Source organism: Suricata suricatta, chromosome 14, assembly GCF_006229205.1.
Source record: "Suricata suricatta isolate VVHF042 chromosome 14, meerkat_22Aug2017_6uvM2_HiC, whole genome shotgun sequence".
Classification (NCBI taxonomy): Eukaryota; Metazoa; Chordata; class Mammalia; order Carnivora; family Herpestidae; genus Suricata; species Suricata suricatta.
This window is the reverse complement of record NC_043713.1, coordinates 72,849,047-72,858,292: the sequence shown is the minus strand read 5'-3', so window position 1 is coordinate 72,858,292 and position 9,246 is coordinate 72,849,047. Positions and strand designations below refer to the sequence as shown.

Here is a 9,246-nt window from a genome sequence, read left to right as displayed (position 1 = left end):
TTCTCATCAGCTGGGTTCACTCTTCCAAAAGAATTTCTTACCCTCTGAAATCACCTTGTTCACCCATCTGTTTGTTCATTGTCTTCCCAGGCCACCACACAGACACTACTGGGGTGCTCAGCACACAGTACACCAGTACACAGGAGGTGCTCACAAATACCTGAGAAGAAAGGGGAGGAGGGAGGGGGAAGGAGGGAGGGAGGAAGAGGGAGAACGGGAGTCCCGTTGCGCTCCTCACACCCACGTCCATGACCCAGCTTCAAACACTCAAGTAAAAGTCAGCTGACCAGGGCAGCAGGCCCGCAGCCGGCCCCACCCCCCATGGACACCATCACAGTGGGTATTATGTGTCGCCTGTCAGGAGCCCCCCTGAGACTGGTCATGGCTCCTCAGAACAGCCATGTCCTGCTAATGAGGTGAGGAGCCATTTTCTCCAAAGCTTGTAATCACTGAGAATGCTTCTCTCCAAGTCAGGTTTATGGCTCTTACCTGACTCTCATTATAAGGTGTTATAATAGGTCTGAGAAAAATGGCCAACACCTATGGAATTCTGCCTCCCGGAGCCTGGCCCTGACCTTGGGTCCTGAGGTTCACGAGTGCCCATTTCACAGGCTCGGCAGTCCACACTGAGCTGGAGCGAGGACCCGACCTGCCTGGTGCTGAAGAGCCTTTCCCTTCGCTCTGCAAGGAGCGAGGGCCCAGGCCAAACCAACCGTGGATGATTCCCCTCAAATCCCACGCTCTCCCTCCAGCAAGAAGTGATATTGATTCCGCAGACTCTGGGGATGGTAAATTTGCCCCTGTCAGGCAGGCTCTGCCAAGCTGGGGAGAAAACAAACCACTCCAGCACCTAAATCTAGTAAACCGAGGAGAGTTGGCAGCCAGGATTGCTGCCGGGAGGGGAGGTAGGGGCCAGGAGAGATTTACGGGGCACCAGTGGGAGAGAAATGGGGGTGGTGCAGCCCATTCTTCTGCCAACCCCAGATTTATACACTCCAGGCCTAGTTCACTGTCCCCACGGGACCTCAGGGGCCTTTGGCCTCTCCTCCTAGCCTTGGGGAGATTAATCACACAGAGAAGAGGTGAGTATATCGGTATATCCCTGGGGGTGTGGGTGTGCCTGTGTGCACTTGGATATGTGTGTGAATTGTGTGTCTTTGTGTGTCAGCTTCAGCACGTTTGTGTATTTTGTGTAGGTACATGTTTGTGTTTCTCTTTGGCTACACCTTTCAAATATATGCTATCAGTACCTCTTTGAAATCGCCTTTTGGGAGTTTGCTACAAGATCCATGTTTCCCTCCTCATCTTCCCTTCCTGAATGTCAAAGCATCTCCCATGCTGACCACAGAGCAAATCTTGGAGATGGCCTTGGGTTATATTCAGGGATAAATGAGAATCTGTGTTTGCAGTATATGCTAAGAAAATGAGATGGGTGTTCCCAAGCCCCTAGCTGGTGAATAACCTCCTCCTTCCTTCTTGTAAATCACTTCTGATTTACAGTAGTGATTTTAAAATTTTTTAGTGTTTTATTTATTTTTGAGAGAGAGAGAGAGAGAGAGAGAGAGAGAGAGAGAAAGAATGAGCAGGGGAGGGGCAGAGATAGAGGGAGACACAGAATCTGAAGACCGGCTCCAGGCTCTGAGCTAGCTGTCAGCACAGAGCCCGATGTGGGGCTCGAACCCACAAACCGTGAGATCATGATGTGAGCCAAAGTCATATGCTTAACTGACTGAGCCACCCAGGCGCCCCTCAGTAGTGATTTTAAAATCCTGTGTCTGTAGTCTTTTTTATTTCAACATGAGCAGCCCTTCAATTCTCCCTACCTCTGTCTTCATCACCTGAACACTACATAATGAGGTGGCAGCACCAGAAAAATCAAAGCAGCCTGAGTCCTTAAGTCATTGCATGAAGGACCACCACCTAGAGGGTCGACTGACCCTCACCAGAATTCATAGAGGAGAAATACAGCTTTGTGGTGTTAAGCCATGGAGATGTCTGGGTGTCCTTGTTACTGCAGCATTAGTGGGCTTATCCTGACTAATATAACTAACACCTAAATCATTGTATATATTCTTGGTGAGAAACACCAAAACACTTCAGGATGTGCTGAATCTGACTACGTCTAAGGCCCTATTCATGTCCAGCATGAAGATACTAACCTCTTGTGATTGCATGGCCTTAATTCTTTCCCTGATCATACCATTAGAATCTCTACACAGATTAAATCTCATCAAGACATTGCCACCCAACCCTGTGTTAGGATATAAGTCTAAAGATGCAGTTGGGCCCTCCCAGAATGACAAAACATGAAACTGAGGTTTCTTTGTTGTGACCATGAGGCTTCTACGTTTACTACCCACCTTAGGACTCAGCCAACTGCATGTCACCCTGTGCTGGACAACTGTTTCCAGCCCAACCCAAACCCTGTCTCTCCAGGTGCCTTTCTATCATCAAGATTCTCCTGATTAAGGAAACAACTTTGAAATTAACCACAGAAGACTCCCCAGAAGTGCACTTTGGCTTCAAGCAAGCCCGGTGCCTTGAGGGGTTTATCCTGGCTCTTGTCCAGATGAATTGGTCACTCATGTCTCCCTGGACTGCCAGTGACCTAGATTCAAACCCCCTCTCTGGCATGTCCTAGCTGTGTGAACTCTTAACAAGTCCCTTAGCCTCTCTGGGCCTCATGTTCCTCATCTGTAAAATGTGGACAATAACAGTGACTACCATAGGGTTGTCCTGAAGAAACACAGAACATGAAACTGGTTCTCCAAGTTGAAGTGAATCAGAGTAGCCCTTCATGTAAGCAGAATAGGAACATACACTGTATTCAAAAATTCTTTTCCTCCCCGATCTGGCCAAGTGTCAGTACTTTTGCCATTAGAGTCACCAGTTTGCATTAGGATATTGCCTCTAGAAATAAACTTGATCTGACAGACTCGCCCTTTGACTCACTATTGCTCTCTAGCTAAGACTGACTTCTCAAATGTGTCATTGCAATTGGGAATGAGAGACAAAGAGGCAGGGGACTTGTCGATTTTCATGATGACAAGGAGAGCCGATGCTTGGGCATTTCTGGAGAAGTCCAGGTCAAATGATAAGAAACCCCAACCACTAAAGAGACAGCATGAAAGTGGTGTATAAATCACTTCACTTGAGGTCCCTGTTTCTTCCTGCATAAAAGCCATAGGTTGTATTGGGAGTCTAAAGTGAATGCCATGAATTTTAAAGCGTGGTGGACTGACTTGTTATCATTGCTGTTGCTACAAGCATTATAATCTACCCTACTCACAAAAGCCCTTACAAAACCATCCCTCCTTCAGTGCTCCTCACACCTCCTCCTTCCTGTGTGGCTAGATGAATCAAAACCAACATTCTCCAATTTCCAGGACTCTCCTGGAGTCATTGTTTGTTCTCCAAGAGGGTGGGTTTTAATTCCTTTGTAGGTGAGAGCCTGGCTTCCATTCCCTCTCTGCTGTCATGGAAACCAGGGCACTAGCAACCTGGCATGGAAACAAGAACATGATTTTCTTCTTTCACCAACCAGAGAAGAGGCTGTGACGACTTCAGGGCAGGAGGAGGAAGAGGCCTTACAGATGATTTGATCTCATTTTGTGAAGGAACAACGATCCAGAAGATGTCAACAGAAGGTGCCACCCCCCTTCCCTCAGTCACAGAGCCCTGGAACTGACTTCAGAACCATGGAAAGCTCCCTTGGAAAGCTCAACCATGGTTTAAAGGCTGAGACAGGACTTCTACAAAAGCAGAGTTAAAGATGGGGACTGTGCTCTGTTTAAGAGTGCCACAACCACAAAGAGGAAATGTGAAACATCATTTAGTTCACGATTCCTCAAAGTGTGTTCTGAGGGCCCGCATCAGAATTGTCTAGAATGCCATTCCTCCCAACATCTGAATCCTTCTCTGTGGGGTGGAGTCCTTCACTGTGCATTTTAATACACTGCCTCAAAAAATTCTGATGCACATCAAAGTTTGAGGCCAACTGATCTAGTGCCATACTCACATTTTTCAGGCGGGGAAATGGGCTAGTCAAGGTAAAGTGCATTTCTTCAAACAGCAAGATGCAACCAGAATCCATGTGTCTCAATTACCAAGATTTCTCAGAACCACCCAGCACTGCTCTGGGCCCCACGTCAAAACCCTACCCTAAATGCCCCTGATGATGGCCCTGGTGAGTACATAAGGTAATCTTGCCTTAGGCCACCTCTCTGAGAGCTCTCCTATGACACATTCTCTCTGGGCAGACTGTCTTACCACCATATTCATATCCCTGGCATCTAATGCAAACACAGATGCTTGGTGCATGTTGGCTGAAATAACTAATCGATTCGTGTACTAATGGATGAATGAACTGCTCGGCAATGGGGTGTGATGTCTCTTTAATGGAGCTATAATAAAAACTCACATTTATTGAGCAAGCATTATATGCCAGTTACAGGGCTAAGAAATCAACATTCATAGGCCCATTGGGTCTGCACAACAACCCGATGAGACAGGAACTGTTATCGCCCTTAATTCTAAGATGAAGAAATACAGTGTGGAGAAGTGCAGTAATTTACCCAGGGTGCACACAGCTGTGGCAGAGCTGGGATTCACACCCAGGTGTACTAAATCCAAAGGCTGAGCTACAAGCCACATTTTTTTTGGACACACCAGAAAAAGGCACTTGCCCTTATAAATGGCCTCTGTGCAGTGGAAAGAAGGTTAAACAAAAGGACATTCAGGCCCCTGTGATGTGTTTGGTCACTAGCCAGAGTCTCTGCTTCGAGCTTACCAAAGAGAAGTTAAACCTATCCATCCATCCCTCCAGCCAGACAGCCAGCCAGCCAGTGAGCCAGACAGTCAGACAGACAGCCGTCTGTCCATCCATCCATCCATCCATCCATCCATTCATCCAACTATCCAGCCAGCCAGCCATTTCTCCATTCTGAAAATATCTGTTGGCCTCCTAGTGGCCATGTGCCAGGCGCTGTGCTAGATACGGGGCTACAGTAGTGAACGAGATAGACAAGGTCTCTGTTCTAGTTGAGGGCAACGATCAGCACACAGAGAACTAACAAATAGGTGCTGCAATATCAGGCAGCAATGAGAGCTAAGAAGAACAGAGCAGGGCAGAGGGGATGGAGGGTGATGGGGCATGGAGGGAAACAGCGAGGAGAGCCACTGACACACAGCAGCTGTGCCTGCAAGAACCCTAAACAACTAGCTGAAAAATAACATGTCAGGCAGCCCGCGGTTTGGCATCAGAACAACCAAACTGTCCCAGTGATTTTTCTCCACTGAACTCATCTTACGTTGTCTTATTTTTTTCTCTTTTAACAGAACCATTGATGAATAGATGGAAATAGAACCTGAGAGCTGGAGGCTATGACCGATGCCGCATTCCCTGGCCTGACCGGGGCCTTTTTTTCCTGGTTGAGGCAGCACTGCTGTGAACAGCAAGGACCAGCAGGAATGCCTGCTCAGGGCTCAGAGATCAGAACAGAGGCCTGTCCACTGACAATTGTGTCAGTTGGGGCTTTCTAGACACAAGTCACAGTAGTTCTCTAAATCTAACATTAGGAATAAAAGAGGACATGTAAGGGTACAGAGTGTTTAAAAAATCCCAGAGTAGGGACATTCCAGGACACAGGAGGGACCTGAATGAGCAGCAGAAGGCTCTCAGGATGCCTGCTTCCTCTCCACGTCTGCCGCTCAGCCTGCTTCTCTCTCTGTATGAGGGCTGTCCAGTTTATGTGACAAACCAGAAGGTGGCTGCTCAAAAGTGTCCCTCTGACACAAAACCTTCTTAGTCCCAATCTCAGATTCCCAGGGAAGAGGTTCTGCTTGGCCCATGTGGGGCTGGGAGCCCCCACCTTCACTGAACAATCATGGGGAACCTGCATATCAGAGGAGCGATGGAGGAACTGTCTTCAGGAATAATGGAATCAGTGTGCACTAAACTCATAAATCTCATAAACTTGCCGTGACTGCGCTATATGCATACTCCAAGAATTGAGCAATTTGACCAGGGAAGAACTTGGGGTCCATCCTACACAGAAGCCAGTAATGGGGATGAGAGAGTTAAGTCAAACCCATGAACTCTTGAAAAGCACCCAACTCCACTCGGTAGTCATTGAAATGGCCTCCATAAAGCTCGAGGCAAAATTATAGATCATCATTTTAATTGAGTGCAATTGGCTATACATTAATATTCATGATTATTAGAGCAGCTAATTTTCCTCTTTATAGAAAGTGAGTGGGGGATCGTTTCAGCTGCTACTTACTTTTCCTCCCTTAGGTTTCTGCGGGGGAGTGAAAGAATAAAAGACACGGCACTTGAAATCAGCCATCAATTCCTGAATGTTGGGTAATTATTAAGGATTTTTAATTGCTTTGACCTCATAGACGGGGCTGGGGAGAAGCATCCTATGAATATAAAAAACACACACACATGCATGAGCCTCCAGAAGTGGCTCCTTCGGCTGGATGAAAGCAGATTATCTAAATGAGAATCCGATCCATTCCTCAGCGCCACTAAGCTGTCAAGGATGGTAGTAACAATGGCACCAAACACAATTGGATGGCCGTCAGAGCCTGAGCAGGGTGAGGAGGGTATCCGCCTCAGGGTGCAGCTAACATGGGCTCAGAGAGGACAGGGTGACAAGGGCATCCATGCAAGGCAGCAGCGGCAGGTGTGGCAGGAAAAACTGTTGCATTGGTCAGACAATTAAATATATTGAGGATAATGGCAGCCAGATTTCTCATCATCAGAAGGGAGTTACAGTATGGAAATGGGAAAAAATCAGAATAAACTCTATGGTGATAGATTCAAATCAGAGGTACCCACGTGACTTTAATGGCTTTCAATATATTAAAAAAAAATCTAGAAATAAATACAGATGTGAGCATGTGTATGTGTGTGTGTACTCATGTGCACACACGTGCATGCACACACACACACACATCCCTGGGCTTTGTCCACGGAGGGGCTCTCAGAACTGTGATGTCACACACCAGCACCAACATCTTTACCTCTAGATGTTCTCCACTAAATTGAAGCAGGACTCCCTCCAGAAATGGCCAACTCCAGGGCGGCTCAGAGAGCGTACAGGATAAGCCTAGAACATCTTACTGGGCCAGAAACAAAGCAGTGCTCGGAGTAAAGTCGAGGTTCTATCAAGGCAGCTCGAAGGGACTCTCACTGGCCCAAGCTGAGGCAATTTTACCACTAAAATAAATGATAATAGTAATGGATTAAATCCACTAAGCAAAATAACAAAGAATTAGTTCCTACTCATATAAACAAATGAATGAATGATTTGGTGACAGTTACGTAGTTCCAAAGAGCTGGGGCTCCTGGGTGGCTCAGTTGGTTAAGCATCCAATTCTTGACTTTGGCTCAGGTCATGATCTCATAGTCATGAAATCAATCCCTACATTGGGATTCCTGGGATTCTCTTTCTCCCTCTCTCTCTGCGCCTCCCCCATGCATGCTCACTCTTTTTCGCTATCTCTCTCTCAAAATAAATAAACAGAAAAATAAAGAACCTTTCCACAAAAATATTAAGACGGAGGAAAAGAGTAACTTCATGGCAAAGAAGCTTGGCCTTCGTCACATGACCAGAGAGAACACACCAATATTGGGACACATGGAAATCACATGCGACCCGGCAGGATTCAATGAGAAGGACACAACACTGCTCCTGAGCGATTCCTACCAGAGACGCCCGATCCAAAGCTAGACTTGGGGGAACATCAGACAAACCCAAACTGAGGGACATTCTACAGAATGGTGGACCTGTCCCCTTCCAAAGATTGGAGAATGCTCCAGACTAAAGGAGATTCAACAGACAGGACACGTACAGGCAATGGGCAATCCTGAACAGGGTCCTTCTGCTACCAAGAACATTATTGGGACAAACAGCAATGGTGAATGGGGTCTGAGGATTAAATGTTAGCAAAGCATCAGGGTAAATGTCCTGGTCCTAACAGTTTTATTGTTATTATCTCAGAGCCTTCCTGTTTTAGGGAAATAAATTCTGCTATATTCAGGAGTCATGGATCATCAGGTTGGAAGCTTTCTTTCAAATGGCTCTGTACCAGGGGGAAGTTACTTATATTAAACTTATAACTTTATTTTTTAAATTTTTTTATAATCTTTATTTATTCTTGAGAGAGAGAGAGAGAGAGAGACAGCACAGAGCCTGACACAGGGCTTGAACTCACAGACCTGAGCTGAAGTCGGATGCTCAACCGACTGAGCCACCCAGGTGCCCCAACTTTTCTATAATAATAATAATAATAATAATAATAATAATAACTGCCCATTTGAGTCTCTGTGTGCTGTGCACTCCATCACTGCTTCTACCTTACAAATAACAACACAAAATATTTCTAGTTTATTTCCTATTTTACAGATGAGGAAACAGAAATTCACAGAGGTTAACCATCATGCATAAGACTGTTACTTGTTTCATCAGACAAGTATTCACTGCATCTCTAGGGCTGTGCCAGGCACCGGGACCTAGAGTGAGGAGTAAAATTAGTATGCCTGACCTTCATGAAGTCTCCGGTCTAGGAGGAAAATAGGCGATAACCAGGAAAGCAAACAAGGAAACAGTTCTGGGGGTGACGAGGGCCATGAAGGTACCAACAAGAGGTATGAGGGAAGATAATGCTGGGGAGAGAATGAAGAGCAGGTCATGTGGACCTTTATAAAATTTGGGTTGTGTTCTAAGTCAATGGGAAATCACGGGCATGATTAACGCAGGGGAGTAAGGATCAGATTCATATTTGAAAGAAACTCCCTCATCGTGGAGAGAGATTAGATGGGGCTAGAAGAGAAAATGGAGGGGCCACAGAGCTAGTAAGTGGCAGAGCCGATGACCCGCACCCCCCACCAAGACCTGTCTGACCCCACTCTCCTGACACTTAGGGCATGCCCTCCGGGGACCCTCCCGTGTTCTTCCGCACTTACCAGGTCTGGCACCCCATCCCCACTTCCAACTGCCATGCCAGCCCCAGCTCCCCGCCTTGGGCTTTCTCTGGCCTCCCAGAGTAGGTCAGCAGTGCCCAGAATCGATCCTGGCTCTGCCACCAGGAGGGCATCCCTTGACTGAGGACCCGTCAGACCTTGGGGTTAAACACCACAGCTCCCTAGCTCAGGAAGTACTGAGCAAAATGAGCCACTTCATAGCAAGCTGGGTATCGCTTCTCGGCCTTTTGGCTAAGATCAAGTGCATAGCAACC

At 46.8% G+C, this 9,246-nt stretch overlaps 1 long non-coding RNA gene across 3 annotated transcripts; it reads left to right on the top strand.

Annotated features, from left to right (window-relative positions):
* Positions 1-362: 362 nt before the first annotated feature.
* LOC115278424 lies at positions 363-8,051 on the top strand. 3 transcript variants are annotated; one of them, XR_003902881.1, is made up of 7 exons: positions 363-416; positions 612-788; positions 1,000-1,082; positions 3,545-3,647; positions 4,028-4,186; positions 5,338-6,364; positions 7,533-8,051. It is a non-coding gene; the product is annotated as an uncharacterized LOC115278424 (long non-coding RNA). The 3 variants fall into 3 exon arrangements; XR_003902882.1 differs by having other exon boundaries at positions 3,444-3,647; XR_003902883.1 differs by lacking the exon at positions 4,028-4,186.
* The last annotated feature ends 1,195 nt before the right edge of the window (positions 8,052-9,246 follow it).